The sequence below is a fragment of the Schistocerca piceifrons genome, chromosome 2 (assembly GCF_021461385.2).
Source record: "Schistocerca piceifrons isolate TAMUIC-IGC-003096 chromosome 2, iqSchPice1.1, whole genome shotgun sequence".
Classification (NCBI taxonomy): Eukaryota; Metazoa; Arthropoda; class Insecta; order Orthoptera; family Acrididae; genus Schistocerca; species Schistocerca piceifrons.
Window position 1 is genome coordinate 324,354,804 of NC_060139.1, and position 18,295 is coordinate 324,373,098.

Genomic DNA, 18,295 nt, shown 5'->3' on the forward strand with positions numbered 1-18,295 from the left:
ACAATTACAGTATTTAAATCCACACTCTTCCCTACCACTGAAGTCATTTCCTCAATAGACTTGTATTTCTAGCGGAGAAGAGAGTGGTGCAAATAAACAATACGCTGACTTCCAACCAATGAAAACATGTTGTGTGGTGCATCCAAACTCGAATCGAACTTGTGTTGAACTAACTGTATTAAGCCTACAGTTCGGATAGCCACATGCAAACCGCAAGTTGGGGAAGGATCCTCCTGAAATTGGTCACCACATGGTGTTTACTGGCATCATTATGTTGTGCGATCTGATCAGTTCAAAGTTAACTTTGCTCTTGAGAATTTTTGACACACGATTAGTCACTAGTCCATCGAAAGGTTTTTACTACTGGATTTGTATTTATTAAGTCGAAATATCATTTTAGTTTCAGATATTTAGGTTTGATGAGGTCTCTATTTATTCTATCACTTCTTACAGCTTTTCAGTTTTAAATCATCAGTATTTGACTCAGTGCACCAGTCCTTATTAAACCTGCTGGCCTTCCTTTCTGTTCATTGTCTTTTCATGGTCAACCTGTCTCATTACTTCTGCCTTTTGTCATCAGCTTGCTATAGGAATCTAGCGAATTGTCTTTGTTAAAAACTCTATTTTTACTATAGTTGACCCTTTCTGTTGACATGTTTCAATATTTACACATATATATGTAATTGCGGAAACTTCTTGCAAACTGACGTGAAACTACAGCCGCAAGCGGTGAATGAATACATGCCAATGAAATTGTAATTGGCACTGCCATACTTCATCATTGAACCAATGGAGTTGGCATGGCTACAGGCGAATGAGCAGTTTGTAAGATTCTGTAGAATCCAAGCTCCATTACAGTTCTTATTTGGGCTGATTTAATACCGAAATGATAGTGGCGATAAAGGAGCATAGTACACCTTTTTCCGCAGCGAAGAGCGAAAGAAACTGGTACACCTGCCTAACATCGTGAAGTACCACCGCGAGCACGCAGAAGTGTCACAACACGACGTGGTATGGACTGTACCAATGTCTTAAGTACTGCTAGAGGGAACTGACACCATCAATCCTGCAGGGTTGTCCATAAATCAGTAACAGTACGAGGGGCTGGAGATCTCTTATAAACAGCACGTTGCAAGGCATCTCAGATATGCTCAATAATGCTCATGTCTGTGGAGTCTGGTGGCCAGCTGAAGTGTTTAAACTCAGGAGAGTGTTCCTGAAGGCACTCTGTAGCAATTCTGCACGTGTAGGGGTGTCGCATTGCCCTGCTAGAATTGCGCAACTCCGTCGGAATACACAAAGGACATGAATGGATGCAGGTGATCAGACAGGATGCTTACATACGTGTCACCTGTCAGAGATAGGGACGTATTAGAGGTCCCATATCATTCCAACTGCACACGCCCCACACCATTACAGAGCCTCCACCAGCTTGAACAGTACCCTGTTGACATGCAGGGTCCATGGATTCGTGAGGTTGTCCACATATCCATACACGTCCATCCGCTCGGTACAATTTGGAACGAGACTCCTTCGACCAGGCAACATGTTTCCGGTCTTCAACAGTCCAATGACGGTGTCGAAGGGCCCAGATGAGGCATAAAGCTTTGTGTTCTGCAGCCATCAAGTAGCCTTCGGTTCAGAAATCACAAATCGATGATGTTTCGTTGAATGGTCCGCACGCTGATAACCCTGCATTGGGATCTTCAGCAATTTGCGGAAGGGTTGTACTTCTGTCACATTGAACTTTTCTCTTCAGTCGTCGTCGATCCTGTTCTTGCAGGATCTTTTTCCAGCCGCAGCGATGTCATAGATTTGATGTTTTACCGGATTCCTGATATTCACGGTACACTCGTGAAATGGTCGTACGGGAAAATCCCCACTTCCTCGGTGCGTCGGGGATGCTGTGTCCCATCGCTCGTGCGCAGAGTATAGCACCATGTTCAAACTCACTTAAATCTTGATAACCTGCCATTGTAACAGGAGTACTCGGTCTAACAACTACGCCATACACTTTCGTCTTATACAGGCGTTGCCGACCGCAGGGCCGTATTCTGCCTGTTTACGTATCTCTGTATTTGAATATGCATGCCTGTATCAGTTTCTTTGGCACTTCAGCGTAAGTTGCAGACCTATCAGCAAATCAGAAGAACTCCAGAAATATTTAGCTGGTGTTGATCTTTAGAGCATTTTACGGATCGCATTTCAGGTAAAAGCGTAAGACTTGATTAGAAAAGATGACTATGTGCTAAATGAACAGCAGACGTGAGAAACAATATTTGAACCTTATATCCGAGGCTAGATAGGGGAAGATACTTTATGTGTGGATACCTAAGAAAGGCATAAGTTTCGCTTACCTACAATTCCCTTTCAATGTGCCTCAAATTCTGACAGAAGGCGACAATTTGTGCAGTAATTCCAATAAATAAATGCATCAAACAATGAAAAAGCCATTTCGTAAGAAGCATTCCATAATTGTTAATAAACACATCATATTTAAAAAAAACACACATCACATCTCGTGTACTAAAATTGTCCAACTGAGGACGGAAGGAAATCAGTGTAGACGTACACTGGAGGATGCGTCTGATATGGTTATCACAAACTATTGAATTATGGACGCCTTTGTGAGCAGCAAAAAAAGGTGAAGGAAGTGCCTTGACAAAGAGGACCATATATAGAAGGAGTTTCCTCGTTCAGGTTAAGTAGGCAGTTACTGAAGGTGAGATTAGTGCTTTGTTTTCCGCCATAAAGATTCGGGAAATGGACGTCAATAGTTAACACAAAGTGTCGATCCCCAGCAAAGATGCACAGCAGGCGTCCCTAGAAAATAGCGAAATGAGCAGTAACACCGGAAAAAGGTATCACATGACGAGATGGTGTTCTATTGGCATATCATCTTCAGCATTTGGCCTAGCATCGAGCTGTTAGAACTAGATGGAGGATCACTTTACGCTCTGTGCACGTAATATTGTCACAATACGAGGTGATGCAAAGAAAAGCAATGACGAGTAAGAGATTTCGTATGCCCCCTGGAACTGCTGTTGAAACCTCGATTATCGACTTCATTGCCGTGTTGATGACAGCTTTAAGGCTACTGTTGAAAACTTGGTTTTGCTACAGGCAAAGTGAGAGCGGCGACCTGCAGAGAATCTGATGTTGCTGGACACTTTGAGTGACGTGAATCAATCTAAGGAAATATATCTCCAGGAGTTCATTACTATCCACTGAGATGACTAATGGGATACCTCCTAATATCGACCGGACATATTTTTGCAAGGCATATGTTGTAACTCGCTGTGGCATGTGCTCTACAAGTCGTTGGAAGTCCCCTGCAGAAATACGGAGCCATTCTGCCTCTACAGTCGTCTGCAATTGTGAAAGTTTTGCCGGTGCAGGATATTGTGCACTCAATGACGTCTAGATTACGTCTCATAAATGTTCGATGGGGCTGATGTCGGGTGATCTAGGTGCCCACGCAGTTTGCTCTAATTGTCCAGAATGTTCTTCAAGCCAGTCATGAACAAATGTGGCACGGTGCACTGTCATCCATAAAAATTCCGTTGTTGTTTCAGAACATTAATGGCTGTAAATGGTCTCCAATCGGCCGAACATAACTTTTTCCACTCAGTGATCGGTTCAGATGGACCAGAGGAACCAGTCCATTCCATGTAGGCATAACCAACACCATTACAGAGCCACCACCAGGAATGATTGAGAACTTGCTCCCTGGCTTCGTGGGGCCTGCGTCACACGCAAATCATACCATCAGCTTTTAACAACTGATCTCGGTACTTATCTGATCAAGCCACGATTTTCTGGTAGTCTGGTGTTCAACCGATATCGTAACGAGCCCAGAAGAGGCGCTTCAGGCGATGTTGTGCTGTTAGTTAGCAAAGGCATCGATCGTCTGCTGCCATAACCCATTAATGCCAAGTTTCGGAGCGCTGTCCTGACGGATTCGTTCGTCGTACGTCCCACATTAATTTCAATGGTTATTTCACGCAGTATTGTTTGTCTTTTAGCACTGATATTTCTACGCAAACGCCGTTGCTCCCGGTCTTTAAGTGAAGGTTGTCGGACACTTGAGATGACCGTGGTGAGAGGTATTGCGTGAAATTTGGTATTCTCGACACACTCTTGACACTGTGGATCGTGGAATATTGAACTCCCGAACGATTTCCGGAATGGAAATTGGGCGCCTACCAACAACTAGCATTCCGTGTTAAAAATCTGTTTATTCACAGCGTGCGGCCATAATCACGTCGAAAACCTTCTCACATGAGTCACCTGAGTACAAATGACAACTCTCCCAATGCTCTGCCATTTTATACCTTGTGTACATGATGTTACGTCATTTGTATATCAGCATACCGCTAGCATATGATTTTTTTAATCTCATTGTATATACGCCCTTATCACACTAAGGTATCACATCCAGGGAAAAAGAATGGCACCACCATGGGAGCATGGAATTTTATACCACTCACTAAGCAAATGAAATAGTGCCTCATTGCCAGTGTTGTTTTATAACGTTGACATAGGCAAAACGATCTATTGCGGAGTGCCTGTTGACGGATGATCATAACTTGCTCTTACGGGGGAAAGGTTACTCAGTTCTCCGCATCTTCTACGATACGCAAGAGCGGATTTAGCTAGCTGGCTCTAGCCCTAGTTATGGACTTGCTGACATTCATTGCACTCGGAAAGAAAAAACTGAGAGACCTCGGAACTGTAACTGGACAGCTTTATAGCATGTAGCAGAGTTCTCGTGAAGTCTAGAAGCAAAGTGCCTTTCATGAAGGCTAGCACTGAAGTGTCTTACAAACTAGGAATATATTTTCTAGTGTTCAGCAATCTGTGGACATCTATGTCCATAAAGTTGATCGTCCCGCCAGTCGAATAACGTAAGAACTCTCGCAGCTGTTGTGAAAAACCCTCTTTTGCTACGTTCAAGGACATACACACACTTGTCAAGGAAGTTGTTTCTGATAGCATTTCATTGTTATTGAGAGTCATGTTCAGTTTATACAGTATTTTCATGGCATGTGTTCCACTTATCTTTGCCAACTGTCTTCGGTAAGTGGCTTCCTTATAAAATTGTTGCGTCCATATAGCCTAGTTGGGTACACATCGATTCCACCCACTCAGAAAATGGCTCTTCGATGCCCTTTCTGTGGTTACTTTCTCCTCCCCGCCCACCACCCCCCACCTCCCCTCTTGTGGCCACCATGCGGACAGAGCTCCACCTGTCTCCGGGTTTCTCTGCCTCGTGATGACTGGGTGTTGTGTGCTGTCCTTAGGTTAGTTAGGTTTAAGTAGTCATAAGTTCTAGGGGACTGATGACCATAGATGTTAAGTCCCATCGTGCTCAGGGCCATTTGAACCTTTTTTCTTTTTTTGTCTCCGGGTGGCGCGCATCCTGTCTGGCTCACTCATAACATGGAGCTCGCTTGAGACTCGAATAACAACGTCACGAGCAGCTGAATAAAAAAAAGCGGGTTCGGGCAAAGGACACACAGTGTGTGATAGTTACAGATTTGCGATAGTCTGAAAGGTGCACATACGAGTATTAGGAGACAAGGTTGTGAACGATATCATAAAATTGACAGTTTCTGGGTGCACTTAACAGTTCATTTGAAATGTTTACCAGTATGAGCATCTTTGCATGGCCGAACGCATGAGTGATATGTATTCTTCGATTACCAGAGGTTGTAGTATTACAGGGTAGAGCTCGAATAAGTGAGGGAAGCAGTTGTCGGACACACACACACACACACACACACGCATACAGACACACATACACACGCAGAGAGAGAGAGAGAGAGAGAGAGAGAGAGAGAGAGAGAGAGTTACTTCTTTGCAGAGTGAGGAGCGTGGATAGCAGACGTACCGCACATACAATTGAAATGCTCCCTGGTGTGGAATTAAAGACAGAGGACAATTTAAGAGAATTTTTTTATTGAAACAGCTAGTTTGAAATAAAGGCAATTTGCATTGAGTTTATTTTGCTGCAAGTGTTAAGCCGAATAATTATTATAAAGATTTCGTTGTGTCTAAGAATACTTACGTGTTTGTAGCCAGGGTGAAAATGACTCTGAGCACTATGGGACTTAACATCTGAGGTCATCAGTCCCCTAGAACTTAGAACTACTTAAACCTAACTAACCTAAGGACATCACACACGTCCATGCCCGAGGCAGGATTCGAACCTGCGACCGTAGCAGGTGCATGGTTCCGGACTGAAGCGCCTAGAACCGCTCGGCCACCGAGGCCGGCTAGCCAGGGTGAGTTATCAGTCATGTGTTCAGTATAATAATTAGCTTTTTCCTTCCACTGTCAGTTAAAGTACTTCATTATGAATGACACTGAGAACATTTTATGTAATTTTAAGATTGTGTACAAATTTTTATGGTTTGGGACAGTGCTAAGGAAAAGTCGTAATTTATGTTAGTACGAGTCATTTCTGTGTCATTGAAAAATTTCGGTATGATTTTAAAATACATTCGTATTCACTTGTAAATATTTGATGAAGCTTATACCCACTATTAAGTGAATGATAGATTTGGTAAAACCTATACTGTCACGCCTTGCACTGTCGAGTGGACCGTGAATTGTACTTTCAGAAAAGAAACAAGTCTAATTGGCTAATGCACTCGTCTTGAATTTTTAGCCAATGTTCCGCTGGTAAGTGTTGTTCTTGTCTCGGATGTCATAAATAAAGAAACATATTACACCAAGTTAATCATCCGGTTTACTCAAACACCGAACTAACAGAAACGACCTCAGAACCTGAAGACAAGTTGCGAACATGCTTCCTTCGAAGAGACAACGGGATAAATGATTAGAAAAATAAGTATTATACCTATGAAAGTAGTGTAATCGTTGATGTACGTATTTATATTCAGCGGGGGCTCGGTAACTTGTAATAAACAGTAAACGTCAGGTGTAACGCAACGGTACGTAAAATGATTTCACCAGAAAGGTGAAGCAACACGAGGACTACCTGTCGGACCTGCGGGTCTAACGGTAAAGTAGGAGCGATTAAGAAAAGAGCATTATTTTCATTTGAAAACCAGAATCATCAATACTGTCACCCCTCAAAACATGTACTGTTTCTCCTGAATCATTCTGTGCAATTTCTTACGAATCTGAATAGTCGTGTTTCGCAGTACTGTACAAGTTAGATCGTGTGACTGAATCCTGGTCGATCACGGAAAATCGCAATCTGCTTTCAATACAGCCTTCACCTGTCAACGATGTGAGGAGTGAATTAACTCATGCTCTGTGGTGCCGTAGGTCATTGGAGAACCGTAGGCACGTAGGCCAGTGAAGATGGCAGCAGTGTCTCGTACACAAGGTATTAAAGGGCACTGCATTGTCGTAGCTGTCACTTGCAGTCAGGTGATACACGTGAAAAGGTTTCCAATGCGAATACGGCCGCACGCTGGGCATTAACACACTTTGAATGAGGAATGACAGTTGGAGCTAGAACATGGGACATTCCAGTTTCGGCAATCCCTTAGTAATTTAATATTCCGAGATCCACAGTGTCAAGAGTGTGCCGAGAGTATCAAATTTCAGGCGTTACCTCTCCCCATGAAAACGCAGTGACCGAGGGCGTTCACAGAACGACCGAGAGCAGCCGCGTTTGCGTAGAGTGGTCAGTGCTTGCAGACAAGCAACACTACGTGAAATAACTGCAGATATAAATGTGGAACGTATGACGAACGTATCCGGTAGGACACTGCAGCTAAATTTGGCATTAATGGGCTATGGCAACAGACGACCGTCGCGAATGCCTTTGGTAACAGCACGACATCGCCTGCAACGCCTCTCCCTGGCTCGTGACCACGTCGATTGGATCCTAGACGACTGGAAAACAGTGCCCTGGTCAAAAAAATGGCTCTGAGCACTATGGGACTCAACATCTGATGTCATCAGTCCCCTAGAACTTAGAACCACTTAAGCCTAAGGACAACGCACACATCCATGCCCGAGGCAGGATTCGAACCTGCGACCGTAGCGGTCGCGCGGTTCCAAACTGAAGCGCCTAGAACCGCTCGGCCACACAGGCCGAAAGTTATAATGAGCCTATTTTTTTAAAAAACTTTACGAACTTAGGGTGGAAAGTATACATGGGTGACTGATATACCAATTATTATTACTGTTATAAATTTTTAAATCCATGCAATAGTCACCCACACTATCAGCTCATTTTTTATCACTTTATTATTATTTTAAGTAAACAGATGATGGAGAAAATTAGATTCTAACTAAGTTTAAACTATCATGTTTAAACTTAGTTTACTTTCCTTGAATCTAATTTTCCCCATCATCTCTTTACTTAAAATAAGATGATAAAAAATGAGCTGTTCAATAAAACGGATAACACATGCTAAGTCTGTCTCAAAGCTGGTGCCTTATTTAGTAATGTAAATTAATTAAGAAAACTGTTACTCAGAGGGGGTTCAATTAACATAAAACGTGATGTTCTGAGAATTGGAAACAAAAGATAGGCAACAGGGTGGGATACCGCATTCAAAGAAACACACGAAGATAGTTCAAGTGCACACAAAAAAAGAACTGAACCACCACCAGTCCATTCTATTTAGGCAAAGAAATTCCGCTCTTCGCGCACTCGTGTTCCCAATGGATGACCACAGACTGGTATTGGAAGTTTAGACAAAGATCACGTGGTTCGATATAACCACAATCTTACCAAAACGATCTATAAAATGTTTCTAGAGATCGTGAAGTAGGAAAAACTGCTCGCGATAGCAATTAATTAAGTTTCAATATGCGAAATGTTACGCAAAACAGTAGCTGAGGGCTAGTTTCGTTACTACACCACATGTGCACAAGAACATTTACGGAAAATATGTAATTCCACAACGATTTTAGTGAAGAAATCAAATCGAAAAATATTAGTTACAAAAGAAACTTCCGAATTGCGTTAATAACGGCATAGTATTGTCCTGATGGCTCAAACAATTTTATGAGCACGAGGTACTGCTACTACAAAGCACACACCACATGGGTTGAACACAAAGAGAAATTATTAATTTCAAGAAATTCAACGAGAGAGGAAACACTTACATGCACATTCACACTAAAGAGCGATAATTTTAATCAGAATTACGCCTTATGACAACGTGCTTCCACTTTCCTTTATTGGAGTGGAAACAAAGCAACTACCGCAATACACCCCGAAACCAACGCTGAACTCGCACTGTATCCCGATTTAAAATAATAAATGGTTTAAATGGCTCTGAGCACTATGCGACTTAACTTCTGAGGTCATCAGTGGCCTAGAACTTAGAACTAATTAAACCTAACTAACCTAAGGACATCACACGCATCCATGCCCGAAGCAGGATTCGAACCTGCGACCGCAGCGGTCGCTTGGTTCCAGACTGTAGCGCCTAGAATAATATATAAAACATTTTCGATGTAGATGTGCAAGAAAGGTAATTAATATTTCAGTTAGGCTTAAAACTTAAGAATTTCAGTGTCCTTCGGACTCACCCAACACACGCTTACCCGGAGATGTTACCACTTATAGAAACTGCCCGCAGACTGACTAGCGTGGGCCCCGTCTGAGGGTGTCCCACAGATACAGTAAGAAGTGACCAGAGAGGTAGCTTCCTTTACAAACCTGACAAGGGACGGAGGCAAACCTTTGCCTTAATAATCGTATCTACCTACTCAGACGTTAGTCCTACTGTTCTCTAGCAGACAGAACTTCTCTGCTACAACCGAGCATGCAACTACATATACCGGGTGATGAAAAAGACAGTATAAATTTGAAAACAATAAATCACGGAAGAATGTAAATAGAGAGGTACAAATTGACACTCATGGTTGGTATGACATGGGGTTTTATTAGAACAAAAAAATAGAAAAGTTCAAAAAATGTCCGACAGATGGCGCTTCATCTGATCACAATAGCAATAATTAGCATAACAAAGTAAGACAAAGCAAATATGATGTTCTTTACAGGAAATGCTCAATATGTCCAGTATCATTCCTCAACAATAGCTGTAGTCGAGGAATAATGTTGTGAACAGCACTGTAAACCATGTCCGGAGTTATGGTGAGGATTTGGCGTCGGATGTTGTCTTTCAGCATCCTTAGAGATGTCGGTCGATCAAGATACACTTGCGACTTCAGGTAACCCCAAAGCCAATAATCGTACGGACTGAGGTCTGGGGACCTAGGAAGGCCAAGCATGACGTAAGTGGCGGCTGAGCACACGATCATCACTAAACGACGCGCGCAAGAGATCTTTCACGCATCTAGCAATATGGGGTGGAGCGCCATCCTGCATAAACATCGTACGTTCCAGGATGTGTTTGTCAGCCAGGCTGGGGATGATGCGATTCTGTAACATATCGGCGCACGTCTCACCCGTCACGGTAGCAGCTTTGCTGTTCAGCCCCGTCTGTTGAACATTTTGTGAACTTTGTTTGTTTTTATTTTGTTCTAATAAAATCCCACATTATTCCAAGCATGTGAGTCAATTTTTACCTCTGTATCTACATTATTCCGTAGTTTATTAAGTTTTCAAATTTATACTGACTTTTTGATCACCCGGTACTCTCACTTATTCAGCCTTTCACACCAGAAGAGAAGGAGATGACAATATCTTAAGACATCATATATACTAAGTAAAGGTGGCGGATGTGGGTTTCATAGGAAACTGTGTGATAAGAATTTCATATAAAATTGTGTTTGAAAATGTTGTAAAACAAGTTGTTCGTGTTCATATGTCAATATATGCTCAGTCTCCTCCCAGATAAATTTAGAAATACCACAGTAAGTTTAGAGGTGCAAATGTATGACGTAAACAACAATAAATCGAGGAAAATAGCATGAAAGGAATCTAACAAATACCTTTCAATGTTCCCAAAGAACGATGGAATTTTTATGGATGACAATGCGCCAGTCACCAGCCCACTGTTGTTCGCGACCAGTCTGAAGAGCGTTCTGGGCAATTCTAGCGAATGTTTTGGTCCCCCAGATCGCCCGACACCCGACGTCAGTCCCATCGAACATTTATAGGACGTCATCGAGAGGTCAGTTCGTGAACAAAATCTTGCATAGACAACACTTTCGCAATTATATACGGCTATGGGGGCAGCATTTCTGGAGGGGACTTCCAGCGACTTGTTGAGTTCACGTCAGGTCGAGTTGCTGCATTACGACGGCAAAAGGAGGTCCGACTCGAGATTGGGAGGCACCTCATGACTTTTGTCACCTCAGTGTATTGGCTCTGTGCATCAGAATTACATTCCTCTTCCTTTCAAGCCCTTGCGGAACAGACGCTTCTGCTGTTGGAGGCTGCAGGACGAGCCCCGGCAGCAGTCGGCGGCTTTTGTTGGGGAGCCGGCGCAGAACGCCGGCTGCCGTGGGTCGGGGGCGTGGGAGCGGCCCGCGGCTGGACGAGACCGACTCGTGGGCGGCAGAAATTACACACGGCGGACGGCGGGGCCCGCCGCCCGCCGCCTGCCGCCAGCGCGGGCGGACGGCGCATCCGTGCGGAAGGTGGAAGGTTCCCTGCGCAACACACACGCCCACACTCCGGCAGCGCCACCGCCCCTGTGCGGCTATAAATCGCTAACCTGCCGCGTCGCGTTTTCTACAAAGGGACTCCAGATTACAGCTTCGTTTTCGGGCAATATTTCAGTTAATCGAAAGATGAGACTCTCACTGATGCTACAAAAAACAAAAGTAAAATCTTGTGAGTAGTTAAACCACTAAGGTATTTATGCATAAACGTTGCATAAAAATCGTATTGTGGCTATGACGATTTCAGCAACTACACTACTGGCCATTAAAATTGCTACACCAAGAAGAAATGCAGATGATAATCGGGTATTCATTGGAAAAATATATTATATTAGAACTGACATGTGATTAAATTTTCACGCAATTTGGGTGCATAGATCCTGAGAAATCAGTACCCAGAACAACCACCTCTGGCCGTAATAACGGCCTTGATACGCCTGGGCATTGAGTCAAACAGAGCTTGGATGGTGTGTACAGGTACAGCTGCCCATGCAGCTTCAACACGATACCTCAGTTCATCAAGACAAGTGACTGGCGTATTGTGACGAGCCAGTTGCTCCGTCACCATTGACCAGACGTTTTCAATTGGTGAGAGATCTGGAGAATGTGCTGGTTAGGGTAGCAGTCGAACATTCTCTGTATCCAGAAAGGCCCGTACAGGACTTCCAACATGGGGTCGTGCATTATCCTGCTGAAATGTAGAGTTTCGCAGGCTTCGAATGAAGGGTAGAGCCACGGGTCGTAACACATCTGAAATGTAACGTCCACTGTTCAAAGTGTCGTCAGTGCGAACAAGAGGTGACCGAGACGTTTAACCGATGGCACCCCATACCATCACGCTGGGTGATACGCCAGTATGGCGATGACGAATACACGCTTCCAATGTGCGTTCACCGCGATGTCGCCAAACACGGATCCGACCATCATGATGCTGTAAACAGAACCTGAATTCCTCCGAAAAAATGACGTTTTGCCATTCGTGCACCCAGGTTCGTCGTTGAGTACACCATCGAAGGCGCTCCTGTCTGTGCTGCAGCGTCAAGGGTAACCGCAGCCATGATCTCCGAGCTGATAGTCCATGCTGCTGCAAACGTCGCCGAACTGTTCGTGCAGATCGTTGTTGCTTTGCAAACGTCCCCGTCTGTTGACTCAGGGATCGATCCTTTACAGCCATGCGGATAAGATGCCTGTCATCTCGACTACTAGTGATACGAGGCCGTTGGGATCCAGCATGGCGTTCCGTATTACCCTCCTGAACCCGTCGATTCCATATTCTGCTAACAGTCATTGGATCTCGACCAACGCGAGCAGCAATGTCGCGATACGATAAACCACAATCGCGATAGCCTAGAATCCGACCTTTATCAAAGTCGAAAACGTGATGGTACGCATTTCTCCTCCTTACACGAGGCATCAGAACAACGTTTCGCCAGGCAACGTCGGTCAAATGCTGTTTGTGTATGAGAAAATGGTTCAAATGGCTCTGAGCACTATGGGACTCAACTGCTGTTGTCATAAGTCCCCTAGAACTTAGAACTACTTAAACCTAACTAACCTAAGGACATCACACTTCCATGCCCGAGGCAGGATGCGAACCTGCGACCGTAGCGGTCGTGCGGTTCCAGACTGTAGCGCCTTTAACCGCTCGGCCACTCCGGCCGGCTGTGTATGAGAAATCGGTTGGAAACTTTCCTCATGTCAGGACGTTGTAGGTGTCGCTGCCGGCGCCAACCTTGCGTGAATGCTCTGAAAAGCTAATAATTTGCATATCACAGCATCTTCTTCCTGTCCGTTAAATTATGCGTCTGTAGCATGTCATCTTCGTGGTGTAGCAATTTTAATGGACAGTAGTGTAAATCCAGGCAAACCAAGCTTGCGGATATAACGGAAAAAATTGTTATTCACACCAGGTCACAGAAAAAGAAAAATCGCAGGAAATTTGGAGAAAACGAAATGAAACTTCTCTAATTTAGGAGTTACGTGATGTAATTTCAGTAATAACAGAATCGAGTAAAATTTACAAAGAAAGTGGAAGTATGAGCCCACTTAACAGCATGATGTACCATCCTCTCTGTCGTCGATATAGGCTACGCACTGACTCGGTTGGGAAAGCTCTCATGAAGCCATTGTATCCCCTCCCGATGCAAGGTGGTCTCCAACTGCTGCAACTGGTCCCTGATATCCTGGACACTGGCCCTGAGACAGAGTTCATGTCCAGCTGGTCCCAAACATATTCTGCTGGGATCAGACTGTAACCTCCCCCTCACTTATCGACCTTAATGACAGTGAAAATTTAAACCGCGTGTACCTAATGGAAATTTGGGAAAAGCAATCGCCACCGAAATTAATCTGTCGGTAAAGAGGGAGGAAGGGTTACATCTAAATGAAAGGAAAAATGCAAATGAAATTGGTGTAAATTAATTTTGAAAAAGAGTAAAGTTAATAAAGAAAGTAAATGTGCGGTCGTTACGTTAACAATTAACTGCCGTTAATTCGATATTTGAGATTTGGGGAAAATTACGGTCGCCAGTCCTATGGATAACTACTGTAATAACTGAAGAAGAAAGGTTAATGCACATATAATTAGCACTAAAAGCGTGGCAACTGAAGGTTGACACGTGTTGTGTGAAAACTGAATGTTCGTCAGAAGCAATAAATTTCGCTACACTCTGACTTAATTTAGCAAAAGAATTAATACAACCGGAAAATTGAAAGTTAATTTAGTGACTGAAACTAATAGTGAACTTTGTTTCTGAAGCACTACGAAATTAAATAAAATAAGGTTAGTCTTGGGCTGCCTCAACAATCATCTCAAAAGCAACTTGAATTTACGCAATTTAGAAATAAGAGAAATAACTTTGAGCTTGATTAAATGATTTTGAACAATTAACAATAGTAAAATTTAGTACCTACCAAGCAGAGCTGCAGTCACAGGTAAGCTAAAAAATGGTAACAAAACTCGCACTCTTAATTTGTGCTTGTGTAATATAAATATAATCCTGTTTGGTTATGGTAGCCTGCTATGAATACTTTAACTGAACTTTGAAATTAAAGCAGTGAAATGGAATGATAGTACTTTAACGCTGGCGTTTGAATTTCAACGATACTTGGGTTCATTTCGGAAAAGGAAGGGACCCTGCTTGGTAATGCAATTTGGACAACGAGCAACAAAGATTCATGCTAAGTTGCTGTATTTTACTGATGCAAATGGAACAGTTTGAAAAGCTGAGGTCTGCCATACAGTTCTAAAACTACGTGCTTCCAGTCTTCCTTGTTGGTTCACTGAAGGTTTGAAGTCGTCGACCGAGGAGGTGGCGACAATCACCTGGGGATCTTGCTGGCATCGGGAGTATGTTAGCACCTGGCACACAGATCAAACTGTCGAGTGCCATGTATGGTTTAGCTTTGTCCTGTTCTAATATGGCACCACGGTGTGGTCGCATGAGAAGCGACACGAGGGCAGAGGATATCCAAAACGTGTCGTTGTGCCGGCAGAGTTCCCTCAATCACTACCAGCCGTCACGCGAAGTCATAACCGATGGCTGTCCACATCATGAGGTCAGGAGTAAACCACGGTGCCTCTACAAAGCAATGGAAGAATGCCAACTCTGCAAACGCATAGGATGTTAATTCCCTATTTCGGCTACTGCTAGTCTCCGAACAACAGCTCTGGATGACACAAAATCTTCCGGAGTCCATTACTTGTTCTCGGATGGTAGGGGAGGCTGTAAATAGATTACGATGTGTTCGGTGCACAATACGGCGATCCTCTCTTGTGGTTGTCAAACGTAGTCGATCAGAATCTTGACGACGAGTATGACTGCCTTCACATTCGCATGCAGTCCAACATCAGGCCACTGACACATCTGAATGAACCACGAACATGGATACCACACGATTCGAGCAGACGGCCAAATCGAATCCCACAATGGGGAACGTTTCAAAGTAAGTCAACAGTTGATAACGCTATGTCACAAGCGTATGAGGCATCTCCGTGTTAGTATGGATCGAAGCGCCAAGGAAACTGGTATAGGTATGCGTATTCAAACACAGAGGTATGCAAACAGGCAGAATATGGCGCTGTGATCGGAAACTCCCATATAAGGCAAGTGTCTGGTGCAGTTGTTAGATCGATTACTGCTGCTACTATGGCAGTTTATCAAGATTTAAGTGAGTTTGAACGTGTTATTGCAGTAGGCGTACGAACTATGGGAGACAGCATATCCGAGGTAGCGATGAAGTGGGGATTTTCCAGTGGGACCATTTCACGAGTGTACCGTGAATATCAGGAATCCGGTAACACATAAAATCTCCGACATAGCTGGGGCTGGGAAAAGATCCTACAAGAACAGGACCAACGACGACTAAAGAGTATCATGCAAAGTGACAGAAGTACAACCCTTCCGCAAGTTGCTGAAGGTTTCGATGCTGGGCCATCAACAAGTGTCAGCGCCTGGATCAGTCAACAACGCCACTAGACTGTCGGTAACTGGCGACATGTTGCCTGGTCGGACGAGTATCGTTTCAAATTGTATCGAGCAGATGGACGTGTACGGTTATGAAGACGGCCTCATAAATCCATGGACCCTGCATGTCATCAGGGGACTGTTAAAGCTGGTGGAGGCTCTGTATTGGTGTGGAGCGTGTGCAGTTGGAGTGGTATGGGACCCCTGACACGTCTAGATACGACTCTGACAGATGACACGTACGTAAGCATCCTGTGTGATCACCTGCATCCATTCTACATCTACAGCAACATCTATACTCCGCAAGCCACCTGACGGGGTGTGGCGGAGGGTACCTTGACTACATCTACCGGTTCTCCCTTCTATTCCAGTCTCGTATTGCTCGTGGAAAGAAAGATTGTCGGTATGCCTCTGTGTGGGCTCTAATCTCTCTGATTTTATCCTCATGGTCTCTTCGCGAGATATACGTAGGAGGGAGCAATATACTGCTGGACCCCTCGGGGAAGGTATGTTCTCGAAACTTTGACAAAAGCTCGTACCTAGCTACTGAGCGTCTCTCCTGCAGAGTCTGCCACTGGAGTTTATCTATCATCTCCGTAACGCTTTCGAGATTACTAAATGATCCTGTAACGAAGCACGCTGCTCTCCGTTGGATCTTCTCTACCTTTTCTATCAACACTATCTGGTACGGATCCCACACTGGTGAGCAATATTCAAGCAGTGGGTGAACAAGTGTACTGTAACCTGCTTCCCTTGTTTTCGGATTACATTTCCTTAGGATTCTTCCAATGAATCTCAGTCTGGCATCTGCTTTACCGACGATCAACTTTATATGATCATTCCATTTTAAATCACTCCTAATGCCTACTCCCAGATAATTTATGGAATTAACTGCTTCCAGTTGCTGACCTGCTATATTGTACTAAATGATAAAGGATTTTTTTTCTATGTATTCGCAGCACATTACACTTGTCTACATTGAGATTCAATTGCCATTCCCTGCACCATGCGTCAATTCGTTGCAGATCCTCCCGCATTTCAGTACCATTTTCCATTGTTACAACCTCTCGATATACCACAGCATCATCCGCAAAAAGCCTCAGTGAGTTTCCGATGTTATCCACAAGGTCATTTATGTATATTGTGAATAGTAACGGTCCTACGACACTCCCCTGCGGCACACCTGAAATCACTCTTACCTCGGAAGACCTCTCCATTGAGAATGACATGCTGCGTTCTGTTGTCTAGGAGCTCTTCAATCCAATCACACAATTGGTCTGATAGTCCATATGACCTTATTTTGTTCATTAAACGACTGTGGGGAACTGTATCGGACGCCCTGCGGAAGTCAAGAAACACGGCATCTACCTGGGAACCCGGGTCTGTGGCCCTCTGAGTCTCGTGGACGAATAGCGCGAGCTGGGTTTCACACTATCGTCTTTTTCGAAACCCATGCTGATTCCTACAGAGTAGATTTCTAATCTCCAGAATAGTCATTATACTCGAACATAATACGTGTTCCAAAATTCTACAACTAATCGATGTTAGAGATATAGGTCTATAGTTCGGCACATGTGTTCGACGTCCCTTCTTTAGTATTTCGGCCTTTAGTCTGTCATCGTCTGTTTCAGTACCATTTTGGTGACAGAATGTCTGGACATTTTGTTTTGATTCATATACCGCTTTGACATAACACCAAAATTCCTTAGGATTTTCTGCCAAGTCAGTACACAGCACTATACTTTCGAATTCATTGAACGCCTCTCGCATAGCCCTCCTCAGACTACATTCGCTTCGCGTAATTTTTGTTTGTCTACAAGGCTTTGGCTATGTTTATGTTTGCTGTGAAGTTCCCTTTCCTTCCGCAGCAATTTTCTAACTCGGTTGTTGTACCACGGTGGCTCTTTTCCATCTCTTACGATCTTGCTTGGCACATACTGATTTAATGCATATTGTACGACGGTTTTGAACTTTGTCCACTGATCCGCAACACTATCTGTACTTAAGACAAAACTTTTGTGTTGAGCCGTCAAGTACTCTGAAATCTGCTTTTTGTCACTTTTGCTAAACAGAAAAGTCTTCCTACTTTTTTTAATAGCCTGCCGGAGTGGCCGACCGGTTATAGGCGCTACTGTCTGGAACTGCGCGACTGCTACGGTCGCAGGTTCGAATCCTGCCTCGGGCATGGATGTGCATGATGTCGTTAGGTTAGTTAGGTTGAAGTAGTTCTAAGTTCTAGGGGACTTGTGACCTCAGCA